General features: G+C 47.0%; 1 protein-coding gene across 3 annotated transcripts in view; it reads right to left on the bottom strand.

The window, feature by feature from the left end:
* The window catches only part of LOC138581406 (E3 SUMO-protein ligase ZBED1-like), a 161,005-nt gene that overhangs the window by 105,622 nt on the left and 29,473 nt on the right, over positions 1 to 25,910 (bottom strand). The window contains exon 2 of one of the 3 annotated variants that reach the window (XM_069652721.1): positions 1,610 to 1,679. The exons of the other annotated variants lie outside the window; for them this stretch is intronic. The gene's annotated coding sequence lies outside the window, so the exon portion shown is untranslated. The remainder of the gene's footprint in view (positions 1 to 1,609; positions 1,680 to 25,910) is intronic. 3 annotated transcript variants of the gene reach the window in all.

Below are 25,910 nucleotides of genomic sequence, written 5' to 3'. Positions count from 1 at the left end.
CTGGCAGAGTGAACCTCAGCACAAAGTTCTCCCAACAATTGGGCCAATTGGTCTAATTCTGATGTTTCCATGGCACCCAGGTGGATTGGTTTGGCGGGCTTCGCGTTATGTTACGCTCACCTGGTATCCACGGGGATGCCAGCCAGCTGTGGGCACTCTGGTACCCTTCTCACCCGCTCCCAGGTATAATCAGCGGAGAAGTTCTGCCTGGAAAACAGGTGGGCAATGTTCAAGACTGGGCAACTGGGTTAAGAGCTTCCCAACACCCCGTATGCCCGCAGCCCCTCCCCGGACCTTTCCTCACCTTGTTAAGGGTTTTGGCGTGCTCTCCGTCCTGCCTTCTTGGCAGGGGCGCGTTGTCCTTTGTGGGCGTGTGCAATCTAGTTACTTCACTGATGCAGGCCCTTTAGAGTCTTTCAGGTAGGTCTTACTACTTTTATACTGTATGCCTTTCTTGGATTTAAATAATTTCTTTTCTCTCTCCTTAGGTGCGCGGAAGTTCGCTGTGGAAACGTTGGCTGAATTGGGACTCGCCGGCAGATGATGGTGCTTCGAGAGTGCCTTGATGCGGTAAGTAGGCTCTATGCGCAGCGCTATGATGCCTTGCCTTTGCTAACCTGTTGTCTTTTGTTCCCGTAGGTTGCGGTGCTCAACCGGAGCAAGAAGTCCCAAGGCGACTCGTGAGGTAAGCTTCCGGCACAATTGTAAAATGTCTAATGTCCTGTTTCTCTCCTTTTTGCAGATCCGATGGTCCGGGAGGCTCGCTGTTCCTTGGATGCTGTTTGCAGGAGCGAAGGGCAGCTAGCGGTGGAATCACAGGTAAACTGCTGCTTTTAACGATGTCCTTTGTTTTTTCAGATGCTGTTCTTCCAAGGTTCGCAGATGCAGCTGAACACGATGAGCGTCACGTTGCAGGATTGCAAAGTAACGCGAAGTGTGCTATCCAAGTCAGGTGTGGTTTAAATACCATCAAGAAAGTAGTCCAGGTAAAATAGTCCCTAGGCTACCACACCCTAAACACTATACCACATAGCTTGGTTCCAAGTAGCCAAGCTATGTGGATGCCTCCATGTTGACTGGCACTGAAATAAAGTAGTTCCCAAGCACAGGTCTCCATTAAGTATGAGCCTGGCGCCAAAGGCGCCAGGACTGGCCCCAAGAGGGCCTATGCAAAGGATGCCTAAGCTTGTTGGGGGCCCGAGCCGAAACCCCCCTGGCCCATGGACCTGCCGGGGGGGTTTCAGGAAGTGCATCGTGACAAGGGCTGCCCTGGGAAGGTCAGTTATAACCAGGTGGATGCACCAATCAGGGGAGGTGGGCGGGTTGGAGGGGGAGGGTGGGACTGTGAAAAGGCCAGACACAAACAAAGGACTACACCCCACAGACGGCACCCTTTGGATGCAGCCCAGAAGAGATAAAATAAGCTCAGAAGCCAAAAGAAACACTGGACAGACACCAGATTAGCACACAGTGCTCACCAAAAAATATAAAAACATACATGATTAAATCATTTTCAAAAATATATATATATTAGAAAAAAAAATCACCACTCCAAAAGATTGCATAAAGCATGCCAAAAACGGATTACAATCATTGTGAAACTACTCACTCAGATTCAACCAGCCCCTAAAGGTGCTTCCACACTGGTTTCTCCTGCCACATCCTTCCACATGGCAGTCCTCAAAGCAAAACAAGATAGCATACAAGAATATTAATTCTCACTTGCTGTTAGTTATCATTCAATTCTGGTATATATTCTTCTAGTTGTCAGGCAGAGTCTTTCCAGATAAGAAAAAGATTGTCAATTAAACAATACCAGCAAACTATTTTTCCAACATGAGGATCATATTTTTCTGACTACGTTGTCGTGAGCTTCCACCACCACATGTATAAATTGACTTAAGTGGGAGCTACACATGCCTCCATCGCGGTCCCACATTTCTGCCTATATCGTTGTTCTTCGAAAAGAAAGATGTTATATTCTAGGCAGAAGCAGAGAAGGGTCAAGATCAGTTAATTGTGCTGTTTGAAGCTTACTGATTTGCTGTCCAGAAAATATTTGCATGCTTCGAGTTCTTCTTGATGTTTGATACTGCTGTATAAGGAGGTCACATCTAGTGATACCAGAATATATTCATCGTCCCATGGCCTACCTTTGATTTTATTCAGTAAATCTCACTTTTTTTCAGGCTAATGCTTTAAATAGAAAATAAAGGTCGCCAGAACACCCTGATCGCTATTTAGACATCATGGGCCTCATTATGACCCAGGTGCTAAGTGTTTAACGGCGCCGTAAAAGGCTGCGGCGCCGTTAAACACTTAGCGCCTGGTTACGAAGTCCCTTCGCGGGACCCGACCTTAACGGATGGTTTTACCAGCCATTAAAGTAGGGACCCGCAAAGGGACCTTGGTGCTAATTAAGGTACCGCAATTTGCGGTACTGTAATTAGCGCCTTCCCCATTCCCATTGAGCCCTATGGGGCAAAAAATGGGAATGGGGAAGGGCCATGGCGGCATGGGGAATTACTGCCCCGCCAACCTCGGAATGGGGTGGTAATTCCCCATTCCGCCATGGCGGACTCCGGCATGGACCATGGTGCTAATAGCACCATGGTTTAGCGCCGGATCCCTAATGAAGCCCCATGTCTTCCAAATATTAAAGAATACTGCTACATTTAGATGGGGAAAAGAATGATATAATTGATACTAGCTTGGAGTTGTTATTCCAATTTGGCGCTAATTATAGAAAGGTATTGAGCGCCATTACAAGTTGCGATCATGTTACCTCAAATCAAATTGATCAGGTGATCGGGGAATGTTAAATGGGACCACTATAAAAATATTGCCCGATTTAGAAACAATGAATCTACACCTGTCATGCTATGTCAATGTTAAAGGACATTTGTACCGTGCACTATCACCACCGGAGTGGTTCCCTGGCGCTCTGGCGTCTCTGAAAGAGGAAGGGAGGGTGAGTTAGTGAGGGGAAGCTGGAAAAGTGCAAGAAAGCAGTGATGTGCTCTTGGCGGCCTCAGCCCGGTGGTTCCGTTGGCTGGGCCTGGGGTGTTTTCGGCCGGTCGTCATCATGTACTGTAGTGCGAGTCAATGTGCGTTTGTTGTTTTGTTGTTACAATGTAGTGAAGTTTGTGCGGTTTGTTGTGCTGTAGGTTTGTGGTTGTGTTTGTTTTGGAGTTTGAGAGGTACATGCAGAGGGAGAAAATTGTTAGTGGAATTGATTAGTTGGCATTTCTATCTTGAATTGAGGCACGGGGTTTGCGTAATCTCCCAGGATGGGGTGTGGGAGCATTTCTGCACCTCTGTCCTGATCTGGTCTTGTCAGGTATTCATGGTCCCTTTCACATCAGGCCTCTACTTCCATCAAGTTCCTTCATAACCTTACCTGTCTTCCTTTCCCACTCATATGGCCAGTGTACCTGCTAATATCCACAACTCAGTTAGTGTGGTGATTGCTAACATTTGACAATTCTATAACATTGTGGTACCTGATAGCAGCTAATGGGCGAGTGAGGATGTTGGGCGGGATTTGCTGTGGTTGTTGATTTTGTCTTTAAGGTTGTCGCTTGTGTTCTATTTTTCTTGGTGTCACCTGTCTAGGTGTTGTGGGAGTTTCTTAGTCCGTTCTGGGAGTTGTCAGTGTCCTCTTAAGTTTAGTCATCATTTTTCCTTTCTGTTGTTTTGGTTTTCAGTTTGGGTCTGTGGTGTTGAAGAGCCAGGTTTTTAGTAATTTCCTGAATTTCAGGTGATCTTTGGTGTTTCTTATTTCTTTTGGGATGTTGTTCCAGGTTTTTGCGGCTAAGTTGTAGAAGGAGGTGCCTCCAAGTTTTTTCTTAAGGTATGGTTTTAGTTGCAGGCGGATTTCGTTGCTTGACCTGAGCAGTGTCGTTGGCTTGTAGACTGTTATTTGCTTTTGTAGGAATTCTGCTCCTTGTCCCCTGATTGCTCTATGTGTTATGCACTTTGTTTTGAAGGTGATGTAATGTTTTACTGGGAGCCAGTGTAGGATTTTTAGGGCAGGAGTGATGTGGTCACTTCTGGATAGTTTGAGGAGTAGTCTGGCTACTGTATTTTGAATCCGTTGTAGTTGCTTCAGGAGGTATTCTGGTATTCCGAGGAAGAGGCTGTTTGCATAGTCGATTCTTGACATGAAGTGTTTGGTGCGTGAAGGAGAGGAAAGGTAGGATTTTTCTTGCCGTGTGGAGGAGGAAAAAGCATTTCTTGACTGTTGCATTTATTTGTAGTTCCAAGGTTAGAGTGTTGTCCATCAGGACTCCCAGATTTTTTACTACCTTAGATGGTGATGGTGCGGTTTCCATTTCCGTTGGCCGCGGGATGGCGGTTTCGTTCTCTTGGTCTTTGGATATGATGATGATTTCTGACTTTCGTGGGTTGATTTTCAGGTTGTTGGCATTCATCCAGTTGAAGACTTCTTTTAGACATTCGATTAGGGTTGAATGATCAGCTTGAGTGTCTTTGATTTTGTAGATGATTTGAGTATCATCTACACAGTTGTAGCATGTAATGTTGTATTTTTTGAAGATCCTGATAACTGGAGCTGGTAGATGTTGAAGTACAGTGGTGATAGTGAGGATCCTTGTGGCACTCCACAGTCGTTAACTCGTGGAGTGGATTTGAAGGGTTTAATCCATACGGTTTCTGTTCTGTCTGCTAGGAACGATTTAGTCCAGCGTAGTGCTGTGTCTGTTATGCCTATGTCCAGTCTATTGGTAGGGTGTCATGGCTAACTGTGTCGAAGGCTGCGGAGAGGTCGAGCAGAATAAGGACTGAGGTTGTGTTTGAATCTGCGTTCGTTTTTAGGTCGTCCCAGATGGATAGTAGTGCTGTTTCCGTTCCTCTTGCGGGTCTGAAACCGACTTGAGCTTGGTCTAGCAGGTGGTGTTTTTCTACGTGTTCTTGGGTTACTTTATACGCGTAGGTTTCCAGGAGTTTTGCCGGGTAGGGGATGTTGGAAATCGGCCTGTAGTTGGAGAGGTCTTCTACGTCGCCACTTGTGTTTATCAGAAGTGGTTTGATATATGCTGATTTGAAGGTCCTTGGTACAGTTCCTGTTGTTAGTGATAGATTTAGAAGGTTTCTGCAATATTCTGCTGGCGTTCCTTGTGCGAGGATTGATTTGTAGATGTCCGGGGGACAGGGATCCATGGGTGATCCTGCTTTCTTGCTGTTTTTTACCACCAAGCGAATGCCTCTGCTGATATTTCAGGAAAGATTTTGAGTATGTGCCCTGGTTCTGGGTTAGGTTTGTTTGGTTGTATGTTGTGGTTGGTTGGTTGGTCTGTTTTGTATGGTTTGTCGGATGTCATTGATTTTTTTCTTGAAGTGGTCTGTCAGGTTGTTGCATAGTTTCTCTGATGAGTTTGGGGTGTTTTCGCAGCCTGGTGGGATTCTCATCTCTTTAATGATGTTAAACATTTCTTTTTGTTTGTTGTTGGCATTGGTGATTCTGTCATCATAATGCCTCCTCTTCGCCTTTTGGATTTCCTTCTTGTATGCGTGGATTTGTTTCTGGAACAGTGTTTTTTTTGTCTGGGTTTTATTCTTTCCTCCATTCCAGCTCCATCCTTTTGTTTTCCTTTTTCATGGTGCTTAATAGTGGGGTGAACCATTTTGCCATTGCTCTTTTTTTTGATGGGGTGAATGGTTTTTCTGGGGCAATCTTGTCAATTGTATCTGCAATTTGTGTAGTAGCTCTGCTTTCTCGTCTAGGTCAGCTAGCTCTAGTTCTGTAGTTGAGGGTTTCTTTTTGTGGCGAAGTCCTGATGAGAGGGCGGAACACGTGGTGAGAAAAGGAGTGCTTACTCCATGACTTTTGATATCCTCAGTAAGTCCATGTCTGAAATCATGTAATTTTTTTACTGAGGTTGTTTAATACATTTTGTATATTTTGCCCTGGTCTCAATTTTTCAATACCTACCTGTTCAGATTATTTTGATGCAGACATGAGGAGGTGATTGTTAAAAAATGTGTTGGTTTTACAGAAGCTAATTGCTGGAGCCACCTAGAAAGCACCCACTTGTAGAGGCTGAACGCCGGTTTTTCCACAAACTGGCGTTATATATTATAGGGCAGCGACTGCCGCCCTATAGTTTTTTTGTTTTTTTTTTAATATATTTTTATTTTATATATATAAACCACACAACATTACAACTTAAACATAAATAAACACGTTTAACAACAAACAACACTGCAATCCCCATCCCTCCCCCCTATGAGCCTGTATGGTGTTCGCCTTTGGTATCCGCTGTGGGCGAGGGGACGTCATCACTCTCAGAGTCAATTGAAGCTGACCCCGTTCCAAACAGTTCAGCTATCAACAGTTTCCATGCCTCGAGAGAGCACATTTCCTCGTCCTCCCCTGCGATACTGGCATCTCGCCACACAGCCGTCTCGGCCTCCGCCCATTTTTGGAGATCCCTCCACCAGACCTCCGTTCGTGGCTTATGACACTCCTTCCAACCCATGGCAATCCTACGTTTAGCAAGCACATAAGCCAGATCTTTCAATTTATCGACATGTCTAAGTTTACGCGCTCTGGGATATCCCCCCAGTAAGCAGGCCCAGGCTGAATCCACTTTGAGCGTAACACCCTTTCCTGCCAGCTTCTGCGCCACTTCACCCCAATAGCTTGCAATTACTGGGCACGCCCAAAACATGTGTATCATGTCTGCATTCTCCTCGTCGCACTTGGGGCACGCCTGGCGTCCAACACCCCGAAATTTGGATATTCTCAAAGGGGTCAGGTATGCTCTGTGCGTTATATAAAGCTGTATTTGCTTAAACCTGGCATTTCTCGATACTTTTTTATGATACCCAAGGGCTCGCTCCCACAACCCATCTGCCATCGGGGCCCCCATCTCCGTTTCCCATTCCAGTCTCAAGTGCTCTAAATCGCTCCCAGCCTCCGTCATCAACATCTCGTACAACCTAGAGACCTCATGCCCGCCCTCCGATGTGTCGTATAGTATCTCCACCGGGACATCCGGTTCATCGGCCAGGGTAGTTTCGGGCCACCTATTCCGGATCTCCTGCACTATCCTGTGATATGTCATATATTGACCCCTGTGCAGTCCCGACCCTGCCTCTAATTCTTCGAACTCCAAGATGGTCCCATCCTGCCAAATATCTCCCATGGTGACCAACCCCACTGACTCCCAGTATATCCGAATGGTTGCCCTGAGCTGCCCGTCTCCCTTCGCCAGTGCGACCAATGGGAACTGCAACACACACGGCGAAGGGTTGCCCATCATCCGGCAGGCCCGTTTCCACATGTTCCGTCCCAAAGCTAGCATACTAGGCCGCTCCCTCATGCATGCATTAGCCACCCAGATCACCTCTCGCAAGTAAAAAGGGGAGCAATCCTTCCCAAACAGCCTGTGTTCAGGGGTCTCTTCATCAGAGAGCCACCTGGACACATATTGTAGCTGCGCTGCCACATAATATGCCTCAAAGTTCGGCAGCTTGATTCCGCCCTTCTCATAGAAGTTCTGTAGCTTCCACAGTGCGACTCTGTTGCGCATGCCGTGCCACAGGAATTCTCTGCAAACACTATGTAGCCTCACAAAAAACTTCTTAGGAATCATGTAGGGGATGTTGTTAAAATAATGCAGAAGCCTGGGCAGCACTACCATTTTAAGCATGGCTCCTCGGCCCATCATCGCTAGTGGTAATCTTTCCCAGAACCTCATACATTTCTCGATCTTCCCCACAGCAAGTTCGGTGTTATGCTTGTGCTCTTCCACGGTCGTATGATACACATCAATCCCCAAGTATCTAAAGGATCTCGTCGCCCACGGGATCTGCAACACTGGCAACCTCTCCACTGGAGTCCCCACATAGCCCCCCAGCGGAAATAGAATGGATTTCTGAGGGTTTACCGCTATACCGGACAACCAGGCATACCTCCCCATCACCTCTAAGACATACTGCAAATTTTCTTCTGGGTATCTTAGGTATAACAGCATATCATCTGCATACAGGGATATGAGGTGACACTCTCCTCTCACATCAATGCCAACCGGGTCATATTGCTGCCGGAGGTAAATCGCTAAGGGTTCTAGGGCCAGGATGTACAACATTGGGGACCAAGGACACCCCTGCCTAGTGCCTCTGCCCAACTGCCATCTCTCTGACACCACTGCGCCCGTACGGACCCTGGCCAGTGGTGCACTGTATAACATCTCGGCCCACCTAACATAACCTGGTCCCATCCCGTACCCTGTCAGAGCCGCTAGCAGCCAAGGCCACCGAACGGAGTCGAACGCCTTAACCGCGTCCAATGCTACTATCGCCATTTCGCCGTCCTCACCACCACCCCACTCGACCACCCTGTGGAGGCGCCTGTGGTTGTGAGTGATGTTCCTATTGGGGACATAGCCCGTCTGGTCAGGGTGGATCAACTTGCCGATCACTCTACGCATTCTAGTAGCCAGGACAGCTGTCAGGATCTTACTATCTTGGTTCAGCATCGACAGGGGCCTGTAGGAGCCACAATCATGTCCCGGTTTATTTGGCTTGGGGAGCGGTATTATAATCGCCTCCCTAAGTGACTCCGGCAACCGTCCCATCTCATACGCTTCGTTGAGCATTTCCAACATGGGCGGGAGCACTTCCTCTGCATAAACTTTATAAAATTCACTGGGGATCCCATCTGCCCCTGGAGCCTTACTAGTGGGCAACTGTCTCACAATCTCCTTCAGCTCTTCCAGGGTGATCGGAGCATCCAGCTCCTCTCGCTCCTCATCGCTGACCTTGGGCAAGCCTACATCTTCCAGCACCTCGTCTATCTCCTCCTGGCTGCCCCCCTCGCAATCTTCGTATAAGACCTTATAGTATTCCACGAATGCCCTGTTCACGCCTTCTTGGGTGTCTGCCTCCTCCCCCTTTTCATTGGTTACCATTCTGATCGGGGATCGTGGGGTCTCACTCTTGTACAACCAAGCTAAGAGTCGGCCCGTTTTATCTCCCCCCGCATGCAGTCTTTCAATATACTTTCTATAGTTCAAATTACAGAGCCTGTCCCAATGTTCCGCACACTCTTGTTGCAATTTGGAGACCGCCTCCGCATCTGTCCCACCACCTTTCAACTCCTCCTCCAGCGCAGTCTCAGCTCTATGCAAATCCGCCAGGACTCCCCCCATCAATCCCTTAGACTTCGCAATGGCGATCCCCCGCATTACGACCTTAAAGGCCTCCCATAAGGTGCCAGCCGACTTAACGCTCCCTTTATTCACCTCAAAATAAGCAGTTATCTCTTCCCTAATATCCTCTCTGAAGGCGGGGTCTTTGAGCGCCTCCGCCCTTAGGCGCCATGTTGGAATACGCGCTCGTGGGGAATACAGTTGCCATCGCATGACCAGGGGTGAGTGGTCAGAGAGGACCCTCGCCCTGTAGTCTATATGGTCGCACTCCGCGACTATGTCTGGCGTAGTGAAAAAGTAATCAAGCCTCGTGTGCAGTAGATGCGGAGCCGAATAGTGTGAGTATTGTCTCGCGCTCGGGTGTTTCGCTCTCCACACATCAACTAGGCCAAAATCCGCCAGCAGCGTCTGCAATACCCTAGCCGCCGGACTGGGCTTAGCCATCTTGTCATCCGACCTATCCTCCCTGGGGTTCAACACGCAATTAAAGTCACCACCCCATATCACCTTGCCCCCATCCCAACACTGAGCTTGGTGCACAGCGTCCTAAAATATGTCGCCGTTTCCTGGTTAGGCGCGTATGTGTTTACAATGCACACTACTTTGTTCTCTACCATCCCCCTCACCATAACCAACCTCCCATCCTCCTCCACAACCTCCTCAATTAGCTTGAATGGGACGTGTGGCGCCACCCACACCAGCACTCCTCTGGCATAGGCGGAGTACGTTGATCCTACCACTGTTCCCTTCCACTTCCTCCCTACCAGCTCCAGTTTCTCTCGCTTTAGATGTGTCTCCTGTAGCAGGGCTACGTCTATCTTCTGCCTCTTAAGATACAACATGACTTTATTTCGCTTAAGATAACTGTTAAGCCCCCTAACGTTCCACGTTAATATCCTGAGGTCTCCCATGGTCTATCAGTAGTTTCCTCCCCCCATCCGAGGCAATCCCTCCCCACTTTGCGAACACCCACTCCCGGTTTCACCCCCAGGCTCATACAAAAACTAAAACTCCCCCCCAAACCCCTACCCCCAACCACTGCCCAGCTCCATCCCTGGATCTCAGGCATCCCTGTGTTCGGTCCTCCTTGGAAACCCAAATAGAGAACCCGACAGGGTGTCACCCCACTAACAGTGACTAAACTAAACACAAAAAGGGGGTGTGAAGGGTGGCTTCAGGTGGCTCCTCATCTTCGCAACCATGTCCGCGCAAGGACCACGTTTCATAACCCCTGACGCGCGCATGTTCTCAAGCGAGTTCAGTGACTATAATCTAGTCCCAATGTTCATGACCCGACCGGGCCTACAGCGTTACTTATCTCGTCCTTTATTTTCCACCGGCCGTCTGGACATCTGACTCCTGAGGGCAGTTGTGTGCATCCAACCACTCCATAGCATCCTCCGGGGTGACAAAGAACAGTAGCTTGCTCTGAAAGAAAACCTTCAGTTTGGCCGGATAGAGCAACATGTATTTAAGCCCCGCTTCCCGCAATCTCCTCTTCACCGCTCCGAAGTTCATACGACTGCGCTGTACCTGCAGGGTGTAGTCGGGATAGGCCGTTATATTCGCCGCTCCTCGTTGTATTGTGCCTCCCTTGCGGAAGTGTTCAAGGATCCTTTCTCGGTCCCGGTAATTAAGGATCTTAGCTATCACTGGCCTGGGCGGGTTTCCCGGTGGTGGCTTCCTAGTTAAGGCCCTGTGCGCTCTCTCAACCGCAAAACCCTGCGACAGGGTGCCTCCCGTGATCTCCTGCAGTAGCATGTTTTCAATAAATTCCGTTGGATTGTGGCCCCCAGTTCCCTCCGGCAGGCCTACGATACGAATGTTGTTCCTCCGGGCGCGCCCTTCTGCCTCCTCCGCCCTACTCTCCAAGTTGCCCACGCGTTGCACCAGGGCATGGAGTTCACGCTTATGCACAGCGCAGTCTGCCGCGGTAGGGCTCAATTCTTTCTCCAAAGTCTCTGTACGCTCTGCCAGGGTACGCACGTCCTGCCTTAGGAGGTTCACGTCCTCCTGCACTGCCCCAACCTGGAGTTCCATTGCGGTCTTCAGTTCAGCCACAGCGAGCTGGAGCTTGGTCTCCCAGGTCGCTTTCAGGTCTGCGATCGCAGCGAGGACCTCGTGGTTCGCACCCCCGGCGGCCATTTCCTTGGCTTGCGTTTTGTCCTTGCTTTTGGCTCCGTCTGGGCCGGGAGGCGTTTTAGCGTATTCGTCGAGCGTGTGCTGTTTGGTCTTCGCTCTCAGGGGCTTGTTAGACATGTCTCGCGTCCTTCAATCCCCGCTCGGATCTGGGGCAGGGTTTTACAGTGCGCTCTGCGGGTGCCCCATTGTTATCAACACTTCTCTGACACAAAGTTCCTCTGTCCTCCGGCACCCCCGGCCATCTTGTCTATTACCTAGCGAAGCCAGGTCGCGTCTCACCCTCTGAGGTCCACTTTAGGCCACAAAAGGCCCGGGGCACAGTTCCCGGTCACACCGCACGATCCGGTCATAAAGTATCTTCGATCAGGCCCTGCTCCCTTCCCAGGTCCACGCCGTCGGCCTCACAGGACTGGGTGTCCTTAATGACCTCGATGCACCCGCGTCATGCACCTACACCAGATCAAGCACCCCTTTGTTCCTTTGTTCGGCGGCGGCGGCCATTTTCTCGTTCATCGCACTCTCGCCTCCAGATCTTCTTTTAGCTTTTTGTTGCGCTCTCACGGTGCAGGCCCGTATCGAAACACCTCACGTTCACCTGAGATTCATGCGCGCAGTCATATCAGTCTCAGCCAAATTGCATCGGTCCTTGCACTGTTTTCAGTCGGATAATGTGCGGATCTTCGGGAGCCCCCGTACAGACACGTCCTTTCACATGGCTTCCTAGCCACGCCCCCCTGCCGCCCTATAGTTAATGTGAGTCGGAGACACATGGGAACCCCTCAAAATTCTATTGTTAATAACTTTTGATTCGAGTAACGGATTTGGCAGAAATTTCAAATGTGATTAAACATGTTCCCCCTCCAGACTGCAAAGTTTCGTAATGATTTGTTACGAAATCAAAAAGTTATTAAGCGTCAAAAAGTGTGGCCTACTTCCCATTCATTTTCCCATAGACAAAAAAGGTACATTTTTGCCAAAGCGCACAGCCCAAACCGCTGGACGGATTTGGACCAGGTCCGGAACAACTTGGGCATGAAGCTTGGACTCGCAATCCATGAGTCGTTTGGGGTTATTCCATGCCGTAGTTATTTTATTTATTTTATTTATATTTTATTGTGGTATAATCCAAGAAATGGATATTACACAACACATATTTTATACAAATACAAACACAATTACAGATATTCATAAATAAGTAGCTAGTTATCTACGTATATGTATATATATATATATATATATATATATATATATATATATATATATATAAATTCATATTACAAAATATGAAAGCATATAGCATCTATAACATATGATAAAATACAGACATACTATCCAATATAGCACAGCACTACATTACAATAGGAAGTAAAAGTCTAGTTTAGCTAATATTATAATGTTAAGGTAGCTGCAATAATGGCATCATTTGTGTCCATACTCTAAAAAGTGCAAGCTGCAAGCCCAGAGATTCAGTATTCAGGCACTGGTACCAAAATTCATCGTCCTTTATTGTCTCGTAATTATGGACCCATTTTTCGTATGCATTCATGTACGTAGGGCCCATTTTTGGACAAAGAGTTAGGACATGTATAGCGGTTTCAAGTATTCCTGTTCCTGCCCCCTGGCAAATACGACATAACCTGGCCTCCCTAGAGATCTTAAGTCGAGGACCAGAGATAGTGAGTACCGGTAACTGATTGGTTCTCAATCTTAGTAGGAAGTGTCTAACCTCCGGGGCCGGACTTAGTAACAGATAGATTGTGGTTTTAAATATCTGTGTGAGACATACCTAACTGCCTCATATCCCTTCAATTTGGACAAATAGTCTGAGTTAGCGCACCAGTCCCATTTGTTCAACTTATCCTCAAATGCCTTTTTTTGATGGATATATGGTTGTTCATTCAATTTTGCATAGGGCCAATCAATTTCCCTGTAAAGTGCTTCATTCAGATATTTATAATTCGCACCATGTGGGTATTTTTCTATCTCATAGTTTTTTCCTGCCAGCCCCAATAGTTTACAGCAGGGCTCTGCGTGAGATTTCAAATAAAAGGCCCCCCGCGCTCGAAGTGCCCTACCTCTTAGGGAAGTTAGGCCCAATTCTAAGCGGAGATATTGTATAGAACAAGAAGGACCCAGACCCAGCACTGTACGCCAAAATTGGCCTTCCAGAATATTTAGCCAATCGAGGTCTTGCATAGCAAGCGCCTCCAAACCATATAATACTGCAGGCACAAAGCATTGAAGGTAGAGTTTCAATAAACCAGCCATACTATAGCCTGCGGTGCCCTTTGCAAATTTACAGGCCTGGAGGGTAAGTAGTTTAGCTCTCCGTATCTTATATCTTTTTATGGCATCATACTTTGTAGGTGCCATAAAGTCGAGTCCCAAGTAGGGATATTGCTCTAGCACCTCAATTTTACCAGCCTTGGTGTCTATGGCCATGCGTCGGGGTACCTTTCGTGCTATTATCATTATTTTTGTTTTGTCCACATTAATTACCAATCCTATCTGGGATGAATACTCCACTAGCTCATTTATCATATTCTGGATGCCTGACATCGTACGATCAAGAAGAAGTAAGTCATCCGCATACAGCATTCCTGTTATGGGGGTCATTCCTAATTTCGGAGGACAGTTTGCTTTTAGTGCCATACGATCCAACAGATCAGCTATGTATATATTATATAACATAGGTGCAGTTACACAGCCCTGTTTGACTCCCATATTAGTAGCGATTTTGTCAGTTACTTCGCCTTGATCATTTAAGCAAACCCTAGTTGAGGTGTTACTATGTAGGGTTATTAGTATGTTTAGGATCCACTTCGGACAATCCAAAGCCTTTAATTTAGTCCATAGGATGTTCCGTTCTACCAGGTCAAAAGCGCTACTAAAATCTACAAACGCAATATATAGAGTCGTATCTTTACTACTCATGGTGTTATTAATTATTTGATCGAGTACCCTGATGTTATGGGTAGTACTGGAGCCCGGTCTAAAACCAGTTTGAGCATAATTTAAGATGTGATTTTTAGTAACCCACTTCCCTAATTCCTTAAGTACCAGGGTATTAAAGATTTTACTGGTAACATCCAGCATTGAAAGTTGCCGGAAATTTTCTGGTTTAGTCCGCTCCCCCTTTTTATATATTGGTATCAGTATAGATTGCTTCCAGGAAGTCGGTATCTGGGGAGTTCTGGATATTCTTGAATACAGGGTGAGTAGTAGTTGAGCCCAGTTATGAGGATCTTTCTTCAGGACTGCATTGGCTAAGCCATTTGGGCCAGGGGCATTAGATGTTTTTAAATTCAGAATGGATTGTTTTATGATTTTATAGCTAAGAGGGAGGGGCCATGTCTTTACACCCTCCAAGCTGCTGGTAATACTCATGTTCTCTTTATAAAATGTATTATCAATGAATTCCACCCATCTGTCCCCCGAGATAGGATTAAGTACCCTCAGTTTCTGTTCCCCCCCAGACTGAGCCAGTATCTGCCAGACTTTGCAGCTATTCCTACTAATTAACGCTGCAACAAAATTCTGCCATTGGTTTCTTTTTTGGGTTTGACGGTACATTCTAAGCCATCTCTGATTTTTTCATTTTATTTCCACCCTCTCGGCTTTTACCTCTTCTTCATCACTAAAGGGGTGTTTTTGTACTCTAACGCTTCTAAGGGCTCGTCGCATACTGTGTTTTTGATCTCTTATATTTATATCAAAATTTGTGGCTCCCCTAGTGTTCCAACTCAGCCCCGGAACAGAGCTACCTTTAAACAATGAGTGGGTAAGGTGTGTGATCCAGCATTCAATGTCTTCGGGGCTCTTTCCCCACATTAGCTGTTGGATGCTAGTGCAGTTAGGGAAAGTTAAATTTATCATCTTTTTGATGTTATGCTGGTTCCATCTGATCCTATTTCCAGCTTGGTTAGGTATAATTTCACACCATATGCCCCCCTCTGCCAACTCACCACCTCCCTCCACTTTCAATGTTAACGTGCCATGGTCACTCTGATTGTTCAATGTAACATTTAGGTGTAGGACATGTTTCAGCAGGCACTCAGATACAGACATGTAGTCCAAGACAGCACGCTTTTTTCCTGCCATCCAGGTTTCTTTACCCGGAGTGTCCCCCTTTGTCCGTCCATTTAATATGGTAAGATTCCATTCCTTCAGGATTTCAAGCCATAGTTTCCCTTTACTGTTACTCTGGAGTAGGGGTACTTCACTAATATTCTGCACAAAGGGATAATTCCCACAGCCCTCTAGGTCACGACATCTTGCATTAAGGTCACCACCAAGTATGATTGCCGCCCCTTCTTGCCCCATATCCCAGGTGGTTAGCAATGTGTCCAACTTGTCTCCCAGGGCTTCAGTAATCGGGTCCCACGGTGGGTCATAAATATTAATGATCAAAACTTCTTTTCTTCCAGCCCAACCTCCAGGTGGGCTTATCTGGATTGCCAGTATGTTTCCTCCAGGTCCATCCTGGTGAATCAATTTGGGTTTGTAAGCCGATTTCACACTAATTAGTAGGCCTCCTTTTGGTCTTCCCCGTTCACCTCTAATAGCCATATTTTGATAAGTTGTATAGCCATCAAATTCCAGATCAAAAGATACCCACGTTTCCTGGAGTAGAAATAAATCATTAGCCAAAAGTAGATCCTGAGAGGGACACTCGCTCATCCAATGGCTAAAACCCCTTGTGTTCCAGCTAGTTAATATCGAGGTTCACCCTCTTTTTATTTTCTGTGCAAACATTTCTTGTAGCCATTCCCATCCTTGCTCATCACTGAGCCTTTGTGTGGCTTTTGTTGTTTCTGTTATAGCTGGTCTAGTTGAACATGCACATTTACATTTTTGACAGTTTCCAGCTATCGTCTCTACCATAATAGGAGCATCTAGCAAGTATCCTAGGTATTGAAGAGATGATCGATTTGTCCTTATCAGTGATGCAGTTTCAGGGAGGCAACAGTGGATGGTTGTGTGTTTTCCTCCTTTAATACGTGAGGGTTCCACAAAATCCACATCGTCAGAATTTAGAATTCTTAGAGACGGTATTTTGGCAAATAGGGCAAACAGCATTGATCGATTCAGCTGTTTACCAGGTTTATCATTCCCTACAGGCGATATAACCACATTTTTAATATCGACCTTGTGGGACTCAGCTCTCCCGCTTCTCCCCGTATTTGATGCTTCAAGTGGCGGAGTCGGTATACTAGCCGGCTCCTGTACTAATTCTGGTGACATATGAATTGGTTCTGGGCCAGAAGAAGTATAGGAGACCGATTGGGCAACCAAGGTCTGATTTGTCTGTGGCGGTTGTTCTTCCATAAGCCTACTTGTCAGTGTACCAACTGTTTGGGCTGATCTTCTTTTTCTACGTGTAGCTCGTTTACGCTGTTTCTTTGATATGTTTTTACTCGGGGGCGTGGAGTGGAGTTCCGAGGGGGAGGATTGTTGTTAATTTTCTCTGCCCTTTTCTTCTCCGCTCTTTTCTGTTTCCTGTTGGGCTGACCCACCATTTCAGTATCCTCATCCAGTACCCCCATTGTACCCCTTTCCTCCTGGGGATCAGATATCTTTTCCACCATTTGAGGTTGTTTGACCCTGTCCAAATTATTTTGTGGTAATTCTTGTGTTGGTATTCCTCTAAGGTCTATACAGGGGGTGTTGGATAATTTATTAGGCGATTTTAGGAGTTTGTGTAAGGCTAGTATCACCCTCCCCTGTGCTTTTAAGTCCTCATGCATCGTTCCACAGAGTTTTAATAATATTTTAATGGCAAAGTTCAGAGTAGCATTTCCTCATTGGAATGTTTCATGTGTGCTATAATCTGTTTGCACAGGTTCGGCGATAGAGTTTACTGAGTCAAACGCCATGTTAGGACTAGCCGACAGGCGTGGTGCCTTTGATACTGGGGTGGGTAAGGTAGCAGGTATGGGCTCATTTAGACCAGTCTCCGTTTGTGATGCTGAGGATATCAAAATGGGGGAAACGTTTCCCCGAGGTGTGAGGATAGCCACAGGCTCTTTCAATGGGAGTGTCCTATCTCTTTTCTCCGCCTGTTTATCTGCTGCAGGATCACTGTTTTGTGGGTGCACCTGAGGCTCGTCTTCTACTAGTTTATCCTCTTGTGTGCCCACACGTTCTTGTAGTGCATAGCACAGTTGCAGGAGGGAGTCATTGTCCAAGTCCAAAGGGAGGTAACTTCCCTCTCCCTCCAACCGAGATATGTTATTTTTATTAGGTACATTCACAGCCTCTCCTTCCCCCGATTTAGTTGGGAAGTAGGCATCTAAAGGACCCTTTTATGGGGCCGTAGGCTTGTCTCCCGGTTCTTTTGGCCCTCCACGTTCTGAGGAAATTTTGTTGCTTACATCCATGTTCCCTTTATTGGACCATAAGCTATATGGTTTCTTCCCTTGTGAAGCTGCAGTTTTATTGCGGTTTGCCGCCTTTCCCGGCATTAGTGATATATTATGCTAGTACTGTAGTTCACTTAGTTATACTCTGTAATACACTACCTACAATTAGTAGGCAAAGAGAAAAAATGGGGATATGCGATTTTACTTTAGTTTGTGAGCTATGGCAAGTACAGATATATCACTCACAGGTTTCTCTTCTCTTTCCCAGTTAGGGTGCTGAGCAGCTAATGTTTTTCAAATATGCTCCAACACAGGTTTATAAGAGTCAGTCACTTCACATTTATATTAATAGTCTCCAAATACCTCTTCCCACAAGGGTGGAGTTCCCGACGCCTTTATCGCCTCCCGCGCCAAACAGCCGCACAACAGCACAGCTAGCGGCCTTGACCCCGCCGAGCTTAACGCCGCAAGGTTGGCAGCCTCTGTGTTTTCACGGCGAGGGGAATCACGTGATGGAGCACGTGTCCTAGGAAGCTCCGCCTCCTCCAGGAAGCGGATTGATGCCGGCAAGAGCACGAGAAATGCTCGCAGTGCCGGTAAACACGTCAAAAATGCGTTTGTTTTCAGCAGGCAGTCCTTGTCAAGGCAACACACTCTGCTCGGGCGGCAGCCTCTGTGTTTTCACGGCGAGGGGAATCACGTGATGGAGCACGTGTCCTAGGAAGCTCCGCCTCCTCCAGGAAGCGGATTGATGCCGGCAAAAGCACGAGAAATGCTTGCAGTGCCGGTAAACACGTGAAAAATGCGTTTGTTTTCAGCAAGCAGTCCTTCTCAAGGCAACACACTCTGCTCAGGCGGCAGCCTCTGTGTTTTCACGGCAAGGGGAATCACGTGATGGATCACGTGTCCTAGGAAGCTCCACCTCCTCCAGGAAGCGGATTGATGCCGGCAAGAGCACGAGAAATGCTTGCTGTGCCGGTAAACACGTGAAAAATGCGTTCGTTTTCAGCAGGCAGTCCTTGTCAAGGCCTTGTCAAATTTAAAATTTGACGGAGAAGGGGTGTCCCCTTCTCCAAAAATCATAGTTATATCTCCCATGGTGCATTGCAGGATCATGGTTTTCAGAAATAAAAGACCGCCATCTTGTTTTTCGCTCGATGCGAGAGATAGTCGCAGCTGTAGCCGAGGTTATGGGAAAATCAAAAGCAGTAAAAAGCTATTTGCTGGTAAAAAAAAATACAAATGCCATCAGAGTAGAGGTGGGAGGATGGCTGGAAAGCACCGAGTGAAATTTGAGAGTTGGAGGGGGTCCAGGGACCGAGTTTGGAACACAAAGCTTTCTGTAGCCTCGGCTATAGCCATGAATAGCCGACATCTGAAAGCAAACTGTGTCACAGAAGCATCGTGTGCTCTGGGGTGAAAGGGAGAGGGCAGGGGGTGATGAGGCTGTCTGGGGAGTGGGGGAGCTGGCACAGATGAGGGGGGCACTTGGTGATGTCCTGGGGGGCAGGGAAGCATTTTTTTGTGGCTGTTTTGACGATATTTGCGGCTATATCCGAGGTTACAAAGGATTACAGATAACCGCGGGTATCATTTCGGTATCATATAAGTTCGGTACCTGCGGTTACATTTTTGTAAATTTTTTTAAAAAAAGATATATTTAGAAGTATAGTGACGTCGGGGGGTGAAAAATTGCCATCCAGGTCTCCCATTCATGCAATAACCAGGACAGACTCTGCTTAGCTTCAAAGTGAAGCTCTGGCCAACCTCCTCAGGCCATGTTGCTTGATAAATGAGCCAAACTTACAAGACCACTTACAGGAATGGGCCGGCCCTTTTCTTGCTTTGAAGCGAAGCAGGGTCAGTCCCGGTTACTGCATGGATGGGCGACCGAATGGGCATGTGAATTATTTACCTTTTTTTTTAAAACTATGCTACTGTCAATCCTTGAAGGTTTTGTACTCAAGAGACAATTTTTTGCCTTTTGCTGAATTGCATTCTGGAATTTGTAGTTCACAGTAATAAAACAAATAGGTATTTTTACAGCAATAGTGGATTTCCCATCCCTGCAGTAACTGGGACGAACCCTGCCTAGCTACAAAGTGTGGAAGGGGTCAGCCCACTAACGACATGTTGTCTAATATATGCCCCCCCCATCCCCTCCTTAGAAGAACACTTAGAGAAACATGGCCTAAGGGGACTGGATCCTTCCTCGCTTTGAAACTAAGCAGGGCGAGTCCTGGTTAAGCATGGATGGCAGACAGCCCACGGTTCTGAATGCTGTGTGTTTTCTTATAAATGATGTCATGTCTAATTCCATTAATGATTTAATCAGTTATATACAATGCAATTAGTGTTGTCACCAGTGATGGCAACAGTGATGTGATTTTCTAATCTCATCAGTGTTTCCATACAACATCTAATTAGGGATGTCATCAGTGATGTGATCATTGTGGTCATAGTCTGCGCAACAGGGGGCGCAAAGTTACAGTGGCTTTAGCTGAATTTCCAGGGTATTGTTGCATTAAGTTCTCACCTTAACGTACCTGCAACTAAAGTTTTTCCCTCGAATATAATATATGTATGTTCATCTGATATTACCAATTAGGGTTGTCCTTGTTGTTTTTGCACTTGCACTTTAGTGTGGCCTCGCCACTATGAGGCTTGATGGACACTTTGGTGTCTTGCTGCTATATTGGGAACATTACTTGTTCTTGCTGCTTTTGCACTTGCACTTTACTTGCTGTTATATTGGGAATATTACCTGTTCTTGCTGCTTTTGCACTCGCACTGTATTGTGGCTCTGCCACTACAAGGCTTAATAGACACATTGTTGTCTTGCTATGTATGCACTTTCTTTGGTAATATTACTTGCACTTGCACTTTACACAACACATAACACTTGCCTCTATCATATAACACCTTAACGTCCACCTCTATATGGGTCAGAAGCCGAGGCTGGGCGGTTTTTTGAGGTTGTTGGACATTGAAATTGTGGTTTCTCTATATGATTAGGGATTGGGGTTTTATTATCTATATATACAGGTTTTTCTTTTGCTACAACTGTTTATTTACATATGTGTTAATTTTAGCAATGCTATATTTTGGATTTGCTGTTTGCTGCATGTTGGTTTTAGTATTGTATTACCTTCCATGATAATTAGCTTACTGTCATCCATGCACTTGCATTTTAGCATTATGTCTCCTTTTAATAACAAAGGTTTTATTGTGGTTGTTGGCACCTGTTATATATTCTGTTCAACTCTATGATAACGGTTATGCCTTGCATGAGATGGGATGTTTTTTCAGTATCCAACTTTTACCCACCATGTATTATTTTGTCCTGGTTGCCAACTTGAGATTCTATATTTTATTATGTGCGTGTTCAGTTGTATTTATGCAATGTTGTTATTTCGAGCATTAGACCAGCTATATCCAAATACTACGCACTTACATCTGTACATCAGAATTTACGTGGGGGTTGTTGATTTCTAACTCCATGCAGAATCCGACCATCACTGTGCACTATGCGCTTAATCTGTTATTTTATTATTTGTGTTGTGCTGATTTCCAACACTGGCTGCGTTTAGCTCGCCCATGCATTCAACTATATTATGTCATGCACTTTTACTCCTTTCCATCATGGCCGCCTGCTTTTTAATCCCCAGCTATGACTTGTCATTGCAACTAACAGAGTAATAGGACTGCTTTCCACTATGTGCATTTTAACCAGTCTTTTTTCTTTCCCCATTCGTGATCAATCGCTAGGTCTAGCGCAAAACGTGTTGTTTGCAGGTCGCATACCATGGCGTCCTGCCTCTGTTTGTCTGTGTTTTGTTGCATTTTTTTTGTACCACATGTTTGTGTGTACAAGTATATTTTTTCTTGTTGAACATTAAAGGTATCCGTATTATACACACGGCATGCTTTTTTTGTTTACATCCTGAATTTTTGGAGTTTTGCAACCTATGCCTGGCCTCCCGGAGTGAGTGGCCTTACTCCCTAAATGCCCCTCAGGTATGCAGACGATGCCCCAACCACATAACCAGGTTCATGGAAAATTTCCCAAAATGTGAAAAATGTCCCTTGCTCCTCAGCACTTAGATTACAGTGTACCAATGAGCACACACCAGGTCTGAGGATGGGGGTAACATCTTCACATGAGGTTAAACAACTTACAGGCAACCTACCTAGTGCCACTTTTAATGATCGTGCTCACTCTGCATGCCTCTACATAGACAGTCAAGAAAGGTAGGTTGTCTCTCCTTAACACATTTATAATATGGAGATAAGGAGACTGAATCACAAGGAGATCCAATGATTTTCCCGAGATCAGGCTACTTTAGCCAAGAAGAGATCTCAAATTAGGATCCAGATTATCTGGTTCAAAGGACAGGAAATTGGTACTTGATTACATCTCTTCCTTTTCCTGGCTTTCTTTTGTGTTTGACCTAGTATTTCACACTGGTATCCAGTTTATATTTAAGCATCCTCTTGTTAGTCAGATAGAAAAGCTGAAGTAGATGAGTAAACATTTGCCCAATATCACACAATCCTGTCTGACATCGGTTTTTCTCTGTAGGAGGAGGAGGAGGGAGGTGGGTCTTCTTTAGCTATGCACTTGAAAATGCAGTTTGGGTTGTACTTTGGAAAAGAAATCTAGGTAGAGATATACACAGAATCTGCCAAGAAATGCTTATGCATGCTTGATTATTGAGTCTACACTTTCACTCAAAGTCACAGATATTTCACTGGGATGCGTGGGATGTGTGAAATGTTTTGTCTGATGGAAGATTTTGCAGAGCTAGTGCCACCACAACATTATTCTCAATTTTGCAACTTACTCTCTGTACTACCGCAGATGCTCTTTCTCCCCAATCATACTGCCATTACGCCATATGGACATTTATGCAACAAATTCCTTTGACTGGCTTTTCAATCTGCTCATAAACTTTCACCCCACCCCATTTAATAGACTACCTCCATTTCCTGTTATGCTCCTTCTTGCAATTTCTGCTCCGGCAATCTTCTCTGCGCCTTCTGCCCCCTCATCCTCGCCACTGAAATGCACTAACCCCAGAAATCAAACTCATCAGCATCTTTGTATTCTAACCCACCTGCTTACCCCAGCTCTTCTTCCTGCAAGGGACTCCTGCACTATCCTAATACATTATCTCCAGAACACTCATCCCCTCTACCAATGAAATGTAAATATCGAGGACCCTCCTGCTGCAGACGCCCACTTATCTACTGATGTACTGATTACACCCAGCAGTTGCTCCTCCCTGCCCACTGTATCATTCCCCTTTCCTGTCCAACCCTGCCCAAATTGCTGCCAGGGTTAAAGATATTGGGGCCGATTCATGGAACAAACGTGCGCCGAAAATCCTAGCGCAAGCAGGCGCAAGGGAGCGCAAGCGTGAGAAACGCAGCGCACGTGTGCGATTCAAGGAAGACACTGCGTGTGTTTCCCGCTGTCCGTGCGCCCAATCCAGCCATGGCGCACGCAGGCATACACGGCGTGCGCTACGCGCACAGAAAAAGCACACATAGCGCGGCGCACACAACCAAAGTGGGCGGAACAGTGGGCGTAACACGCGGAATGGGGAACAACGCGTGAAAAAGAAGGCGTAACTGGGGAAGTACTGCAGGGAACTACACGGAACGCCCACACGCACGCGAACAACCCGTATTCATGGATCCGAATACGGGAAACCCGCGCACGGCAAAAGACGCGCACAGGCGTCAACGCGTCCGCCACACGAAGGCAGGCGGAAGCGTCCCCGCGCACAGCATAAAAGTGCGCGCAAACAACAAACGCGTATATACAGCTACGATGAATGCCCCATTTGTCGCAGCACTGATCGTGGGACACCGCAGGAGGAGGAGAATTGCCAGGGCACGCATTTTCGCACCACGGACAAGCCTTTTTGGGATGCCTGACGACCAGGTCTATGGCAGGTATAGGTTTCCACCCCATATCATCCTAGACCTGGTCAGAGAGTGGGAAGATGACCTTACATCCCCCACCCTTTGCTCCCAAGCATTGAGCCCCTTGGAGAAGCTGCTCAATGTCCTGCATTTTCTGGCCACTGGGTCATTTCAGCGGACCACTGCCATAGTGGGGGGGGGGGTCTCACAGGCCACGCAGTCACGCTGCCTACACCAGGTACTGGCAATCATGACAGCGCGCCCCTCAGTCCGCAGGCACATATACATGCCCAGAACACCTGCAGAAAGGCAGGCCGTTGTCCTGGATTTTTTCAGGGTGGCACACTTCCCCAAAGTGCTCGGTGCCATAGATTGCACCCATTTGGCCCTACGTCCACCTAGGGCCACTGAGCACATCTACCGAAACCACAAGCACTGGCATTCCATCAATGTACAGGTGTTATGCGATGCAAAGGGAATCATCACCTCTGTCTATGCAAACTACCCTGGCTCCACCCATGACAGTTTCATATACAGAATGTCCGCCCTGAGCCGGGCCCTGGAAGCTGGGCAGCATGGCGACACATGGCTCCTAGGTCAGTACAAATGCCCTTGCACATGCATGCAAGTCACACACAGACAAATATCCAAACCCTAATAATCTCAACTATTATCACCTCCCCAGGGGACAGTGCCTACCCTCTGAGCAACCACATGATGACGCCAATCCGGAACCCCACCACACCACCCCAGGTAAGATACAACGCCGCCCATATTGCAACCAGAGGCATAGTGGAGCGCACATTCGGAGTGCTCAAGTCACGTTTCCGCTCCCTTGACCGCTCTGGTGGGCAACTACTCTATGCACCACCAGTAGTGTGCAGAATCATTGTGGCAGCATGTGTCCTGCACAATGTTGCAACACGGCAGGGCGTCCCGGTGGACATGGTGGTGCCCCCACATCCCCAACCACAGGCACAGGCGCTGCCCATGGGAGGGGACAGGGCACGTGGCGAGGAAGCCCGGTCCCAGCTTGTGGCCACATTTTTCACCTAAACTCCCACCCCTGCGGAGTGCACACAGGCCTGGCACATACCAGGTGACAATCGATGATGACAAAGAGACAGTCAACTGTCACAACCCTACCACCCTGAGACAGTTGCCATGGAAGTGCCACATCGTCTGCATCCCTAGCTACTTAAACACAGGCTATCCTGTGTGACCAAAAGGCTGACATATGACATGATATGGCCTATACACAGGTATTTCAAGGTGCGATGAGGCAGGGAGGGGGGAACAAGGGAAGACAGACAACGGTACTACTAGGCCAGGTGTCATTGAGATTGTGCAAGTGCAGGGGTAGGGGGAAGGGAAAAGTGCAAGGGGAAGGGGGGGGTGCAGTACAGGGGAAGTAGCCTAAAAAAAAATACATAGGTCGGCTGGTGGCAACTGCAAAGGTAAGTGCAGACAAGTGCTGGGAAGGGTGGGCTGTAGGGATAGAGAGACAGTACCACAGTGCAGGGGTTGCCAGGGAGGCAGTGCAAGTGGAGAGTGGCTGGGCCAGGGACCGAGGTCGGTGAGAGTGGCCCAGTTGCAGCTCCAGTGCAGCTCCAGTGAAGAATTCTGCAAGGGAGAGGCAGAGAGAAAGCAGAAGCAAAGAGGAAGGTCTTGAGGTGCTTCCAGAACTGGAGATGGTTCCCCGCAAGTTCAAGTGAGGCAGGAAGGCTGTTCCAGAGGGAGGGCCCTGCCGCGGAGAGAGAGATCTACCCCCAGCTAGTTGCTCTGAGAAGCGGATGACCCTGACGTGCAAGGTGTGCATCACACACCTGCAAAACAGGCCATGGCCATCACTGTCATGTTACTCAAACCCTCCCAAACCACAACATGACATGGCAAGCAATACCCATACACCAACACAGTAACGATAAGGTACACATTGCCATGTCCTAAATCTACAGTGGCATCAGACAATGATGCCTGACCCGGAATCAGATGAAATGACAGACCAACAAAATCTCCCACCCAAAATAAGTCATTTCCAAATGCATTACAAGAGTCGTAGACGTAACATAACAATGAATGCCTGTCTACATGAACATTGTGCATTGCAAAATCAACACTGCAGCTCATGTGTGCAGTGTCCTACTCCTGCAACACACTGCTCAGCTCACAGCACAGTGAACAGCCATTGTGTGTGATGCACACCCTGAGCATCACATCTAAGTGACAGACCACATCAAACAGCAAATTAGGCATGTACAGGATCCATAATCGGTCACAGAACATGTGCTGCAGGGAC

Source organism: Ambystoma mexicanum, chromosome 3p (assembly GCF_040938575.1).
Source record: "Ambystoma mexicanum isolate Mex_15411 chromosome 3p, UKY_AmexF1_1, whole genome shotgun sequence".
Lineage (NCBI taxonomy): Eukaryota > Metazoa > Chordata > Amphibia > Caudata > Ambystomatidae > Ambystoma > Ambystoma mexicanum.
The sequence above is the reverse complement of the archived record's forward strand: the minus strand, read 5'-3'. Positions and strand labels throughout refer to the sequence as shown.